This window comes from Rattus norvegicus, chromosome 1 (genome assembly GCF_036323735.1).
Source record: "Rattus norvegicus strain BN/NHsdMcwi chromosome 1, GRCr8, whole genome shotgun sequence".
Lineage (NCBI taxonomy): Eukaryota > Metazoa > Chordata > Mammalia > Rodentia > Muridae > Rattus > Rattus norvegicus.
The window spans coordinates 56,529,650-56,535,791 of NC_086019.1; the positions used below are offsets into that span (position 1 = coordinate 56,529,650).

At 41.7% G+C, this 6,142-nt stretch overlaps 1 long non-coding RNA gene across 6 annotated transcripts in view; it reads right to left on the reverse strand.

The window, feature by feature from the left end:
• Positions 1–616: 616 nt before the first annotated feature.
• Positions 617–6,142, reverse strand: part of LOC134482762 (uncharacterized) — a 79,228-nt gene continuing 73,702 nt past the window's right edge. For 5 of the 6 annotated variants that reach the window (XR_010059316.1, XR_010059318.1, XR_010059307.1 and 2 more), the window contains one exon: positions 618–5,674. This is a non-coding gene — a long non-coding RNA (uncharacterized LOC134482762). Of the gene's footprint in view, positions 5,675–6,142 lie in introns of all 6 variants that reach the window. The other variant, XR_010059321.1, reaches the window with a different exon arrangement.

Consider the following 6,142-nt stretch of genomic DNA (forward strand, 5'->3'; position numbering starts at 1 on the left):
TACTCTTATTGCTGTCAGAGTGGCAGGTGGATGATAAATGCTTGCCCACCTGCATCAGTAAAAAGCTGGTTCCTTGGACTCCCTGCAAACACATCACTGCTAACTGTACGCCTTGTGTAGGCTTTTCCAGCACTGTACGTAGCTTGAAAACCTTCCCTGCTATGGACCCTTGAGTGGGCATCCTGCCTCTCAGTCTCAGAATGGAGCAAAGATCCCCTGGTCACCTCTAGGCTCACAGGTCAGGGACCTCTTCCATCCCGTGGTGAGGAAGACTGGCACGGCTGCACACACCTTGGAAAAAGAACATATTGGCAACCCTTATCGAAAATGATGCTTCTCACTTTCCATTATGGCATTCTATAAAATATGGGTATTTCCAGGTATAATTAGACGTGTTGTTGATTGAGTGTGTGTATGTTTTTGGAGGTTGGAGGCGGATAATTCGTTTCTCCAAGCCCCTTCCTCAATTTTGGGTGATAAACATTGACTCTCATATAGACTTTTAATAATTTACAGTTATTTATATATTTTTAAGTTTTGCTTATTTTTACAAACTTTTTGTTCCTCTCTCTCTCTCTCTCTCTCTCTCTCTCTCTCTCTCTCTCCCTGTCTCTCCCTGTCTCTGTCCCTCCCTCTCCCCCTCCCTTCCTTCCTGTCTCTCTCTCTCTCTGGGTAATTAGATATAATACTCAGGGTCAGGACATTCTACCCTTGAGCTACCCCAAACAGAAAAAGGTTATAAACAGCTTTATTATGATATCTGTGACATATAAAGCTGAAACGTGTTAGACGTGAGCATCTTGATGTTCCTAAAGACATGTACTTTCTCAGATACAGAATTCCAGCGGGCTAAAATTCCTGCTGTTACTTCAGATTAACCTTTGTCATGAACTGAACCAATGGGGAACATAGTAAGCACAGTCCCTGAGCTGCTTCCTAGGTCGGTAGCACTGGCTCCATCCCAGGCACAGCTGGAGTGGGCAGCTGTAAGGTTGAGGACCTGCACTCAGGACACTGGGCTCCAGGAGCACCTCACCTTCAGGTCATCCTGTGTACCTCTGATCGTCACTCCTGGGTTCTCACTGCCTGGCACTTAACCATAGACATCACTGTAGAATTATCTAAGGCCAGAATGTCAAAAACATAGTTGTTATGAATTTCTACTTTGAAAATGTCAAATGTTGGGCTGCTTGAACAGTTTTCAAGAACAGGTTCAAGAAATGAACCTGGGAGAAACACAAGAAATATAGCCTGAAGTCTCTTCCAAAACAGCCACTCCAGCATAAGCTTCCACAGGCAGTCACTCTCCTCTGCACTACCATCCCCCTTGTTTTGCAGCTCATGGATCTCCTTGCTTAGCATGTCCACAAGGTGCATTTGCTGTTGCTTCTCCAGCTTCTCCCTGGCATCTTGTTTCCATGGGTCTGGAGACAGACTATCCCCACAGGACAACTCCTCTTTACTGATAGTTTTCTACTGCAGATTCCTGTGCTCAATAGTGGGGGGCTGCTGCTGGGGCTACAGCTCCAGAGTAACTGTTTCTTGGGGCCTCTGCAGTGTGGAAGGTTTTCCTGGTTGGGCCGGTGTGGCCAAAAGAGATAAGGAAGCAGGGATCAGGGAATGAGAGTGCATCTGCCCCAGATTCTTCTCCTGCTCCCCGTGCTTCCTCTCTGCTTCCTTATCCAGGCAGGCCTTCTATATCTCAGACCACCACTGCTGCTCCTCCTTCTTTTTTGCTAGCCAGCAGCCACCTGAGCAGACTGGGATCCTGCCTTGTTTGCAGAAGGTGGTGGGAGGGGCAAAGCCACTGAAATGCCATCAAAACCACTGGTGTAGGTGGACATGTGGTGGAGGAGGTGGTGGAGGGAGGTCTGTTCATATGGGCTGGAAGACAGTCACAGGGGTGGGCAGCACCTCTGCTGGGTTTTCCAATGGCCAGGACCACTCTTGGTAGAGTGGAAGCAGGGGTAACTGACTTGGAGGAATATTTCAGGTGCTCCTGGCTGGATGTCATAGAGTCCACTGAGGAGCTCTGGATCCACATATCATTGTCACACTAGAGATCCATGCTGGCCACTACTCAATGCAGCTCAAGTTGGTAAAACTCTTCCTGAAGTTCTTCCATCGAAGGGGTAACACACCGAGAAAAGAAAAGACGAAGATCTAATACTTCAGAGACTCACCAGAGATATTAACAAAATTTCATGCATGTTTCTTTCTCACAGAGGAGGTAAGAAAACTGAGGAATGGGTGTATAACCAGACCTGACACTGCTTTATGGCTCACTCTCCAAGTAACCAGCTGTACCTGTGTGTACAAAGGAATAAAAAGATTTTTCTATACACTGATGCATGCTGTTTGTGGCATTGTCACTCCTGCAATTTAGCTCCTAGCTTCAGGACTACGTAGAGGGGTCTGTTCTTGTGAAATGTAAAGAAATAAACAATGAGATTCATAAAACTGCATAAAAGGTGAACTTTGTCCTCGGGGATCTGTTTTACAATCTTTAAAAAAGCAATCATGGGGGTTGACACCCCAAAAGGAGCTTTGCCATCTCAGGAAGAGGTGATAGACGGGTTTGTATGAGGGGTTATTGGCAAGACAGGAAGGGCTAATATTGGATTATAAAATAAATAAATAAATAAATAAATAAATAAATAAATAAATAAATAAATAAATAAATGGTTTTTTAAAGAATATATTTTAAAAGCCATGATAAAAAATGTAATTTTGACCTTATGCTTTCAATAAAAAAAAAATCTTTTTTTTTCTGAGCTGGGTACCGAACCCAGGGCCTTGCGCTTCCAAGGCAAGCACTCTACCACTGAGCTAAATCCCCAACCCCAATAAAAAAAATCTTAAATTTTCTTATTTACTCATTTACACTAATTCTCATGTTCCCCGATTCATTAACTTATTTGACTAGTGTAATAGAAATAAACTTAAATGACCAAAATTCAGGAATGATAGTTAATGTAATTTGTTGAGAACTGTATCAAAGAAGTCAGATATTTCTCAAGTAAGAAAGTGTTCCAGCTCATCTCAGACCTCAGTGCAGAGTTCTCCAGTGAAGACAGATGTTAGCTGCTGTTCTAGTGCTATATGCACACTTCTCTCCAGGGATAGAAGGCTGATGTATTAGAAATAGTGTTAAAAACCCAAGTGTCACATTAAATAACAAGTAAAATAAACATAACAACATTCCTTTAAATGCAGGAGCCATGGCATACCCATCATACACTGAGGGCAGGATGTTTAGCACTGAGCCAGAGACAAAGATGTACCAGAAGTCGGCTTCACGCACCCCTACAAGTCTCCTGACGCCACAGACCAGGAGAAGGACTTTCTCCAGGACCAGATGAGATCTGGGCTAGAGACATGAGAGTAAATACGTGAAGCCTTTTGGAGGTTGAAGCCTTTTGGACGTTGGGGTCTCTATTCAGTATACTCCATCCTCACTACTTTGTTAGCAACTCTTTTAAGTGTAAAAATGATCTCCACTAACTTGGAAACCCGATCCATTTTGAAGACACATTTACAGTGCATTTTGATCTATAAGGTCAAGGGTTTTCCAAATAAAATCCTAATTTTGGACTAATATGAGACCTCTATGAAAACTGTATTCTAGCTGGCCAAGGGACACAAAAAACAATGATCAAAGTATAAACAATGATCTGGGTGACAAGGTGACTTAGAGAATGCCTCTTCTTACTTGTCACATTGGAGCTGAAAGGGTGATCTGCTCTGTTTTTCATCAGCCTGTCTTTACCAGGCAGCTTCGTTGGATGACTGTGCTCTGTCCAAGGCTCTTGAGGACTCTCTGGGGAGCCGTTTTGAGCTGAATTATTATAGAGCTCAAAACCTTTACTCTTCCACCTATCGATGTTGGATAATGCCATCCTCTGCTACATAAGTGGCTGGAGTCATGGATCCCTCCTTGTGTACTCATGAGTTCATGTTTTCCTACCTGGTAGCTGTGGGGTCTGGTTGGTTGATATTGTTGTTCTTCCTATGGGATTGCAAACCCCTTCAGCTCCTTCAGTTCTTTCTCTAACTCCTCCATTGTGGTCCCCATATTCAGTGTAATATTCAGCTGCAAGCTGAACAGGGCATTGAGATGGGAATGGGTGGGTGGTAGCGGGATCATACTCATAGAAGCATGGGCAGGGGGTTGGGAGAGCATGGGAAGGGGGTAACATTTGGAATGTAAATACATAAAATATCCAAGAAAAATAAAACTCATAAAAACTTCACTCTGTGCTCTGGGTTTACCTGAGCCATAACGATCTGAAACTGAAACCAAAGCCAATTCACTCATTCTCTCTCCGTCATTTTTTCTAAGATGAAGAGCTTCAAAGGATGCATCTAAAATTCTTATATTTAATAACTGCTCTTGGTATAATAGGGTGATCTTTTATATACATTCTTTGACCAGCCTAAAAATGCAAAAACGAGCAAGCAATCAGAAGAAACCATAGCCCAGGGTCTCACTATATATTTGAGGCTGGTCTGGAATTCAGTACACAGGCAGGAGGGCCCCAAAGTCACAGAAATCTGCCTCTTTCTGCATCCTTAGAGCTGGCATTAAAGGTACATGCCACCACAAATAGCTTTATACGAACATTTTGAAAAGCTTTTACATATATTGTCTAGAAAAACTTTTCATTCACTTAGTATGTATCTATGGGAGAAATTGACCTTATTTATTTTCTCAGATCTGACTTATAATTTGTAAATAACAAAGTAACTATTTTTCAAGTAATATTTAAAAGTACTCAACTACTCTTCTCTCACCTGATAACTCACATATTATTTTCCATCAATCAGTATGACAGCATCACATGGTGCTGTCCCCTGGTGTGATTATCAATGCCTGTTCACAGTTTAGTCTTCCTGTCTGCTCACCCGGGACTCATTCGTTACCCACTTCCCTCTTTGAGTTTTTAAATGGTGTTCTGCTTTAACATGCCAACACATGGTCTAGCCAGGATTGTTTCCTGTTCCTCGCTTTAGTATACAGGATTCTAGGTTGTCAGACACTGATATTGTTGTTGATACTGTAGCTACAAAGGTTAGGCGCTAAGGTGTGCAGGTTCCAAAGCTGAGGCAGGGTCAGAAGAGAGTTCACAATACTGCACTTAACAGACTGTAACTATATCTAGGAAACTGTACCATTAGATCTGATCTGAATCATGATCCAGAAGTATTTCTCAGCATCATGCACTCAGTCTCAACTAACTTCTTCCTTGAAGAGCTGAGCAAGAGCTGTGGTAGGAGCTACTACATGGGAATTTTAGGGCCTCTCTTTATAAAAATAATTTATGTGTATGAGTGTTTGCCCAGCATGTGTACACACGAATGCTTGACTCATGTCCAGAGAACTTAGAAAAGTGCTTTAAATCCCATAAAATTAGAGTTTTGGGATAACACTGGTGTTGTAAAATACTGAATCATCTTTCCAGCCCCAGATTTTGATAACTTTTAGGAGTAGCCATATCCCAATACAGGATCACTATATGTTGGCTAACCTGGCTTGAGTCACTAGCTCTTACCTCTCTGCACCATGGAGGACAATGGCTGGGTAAGAAAGGTGGACAGGCAGTGAAAGAGGATGCCTTGATTTGCAACTTCCAGGGTAACCATGGGACTGGTACTAGTCATGAGTTCTGCTGCCCTAGGAAGAAAATATAAAGAAACAGCGGTCACTGTCACAGTAGAGTCTATGTTCAGAATACTTGTGCTTAGGTTCCTCAGCCTGGTTGCTGTTTGGGGAAATAAACCAGGCTTTCAGAAGATTATGTCCTGTCCACATCACTTATGATAATTAATTATAAAACAGGTAAGTATATTCTATTCTATAACATTAACATTAAGATATTTAAACATTTTACAAGCTCTAAGTATATGTGTACATATTTATATAATTATTTAAGGTAATACTCTATACTAATATACATTCTTATGAGTGAACACAAATGAGATTCATGTGCTCTAACAACTAGGATTATTGAGGAAGGTGAGTAAACACAAAGATCTTTTACATCACTACTTTTTGAATTCAAATTTCAAAACGCAAAATATCACTTCAGTACATTAAAACTAACCAATCAGTTGAGGCTTTAAAGGAAACAATTAGTCATAC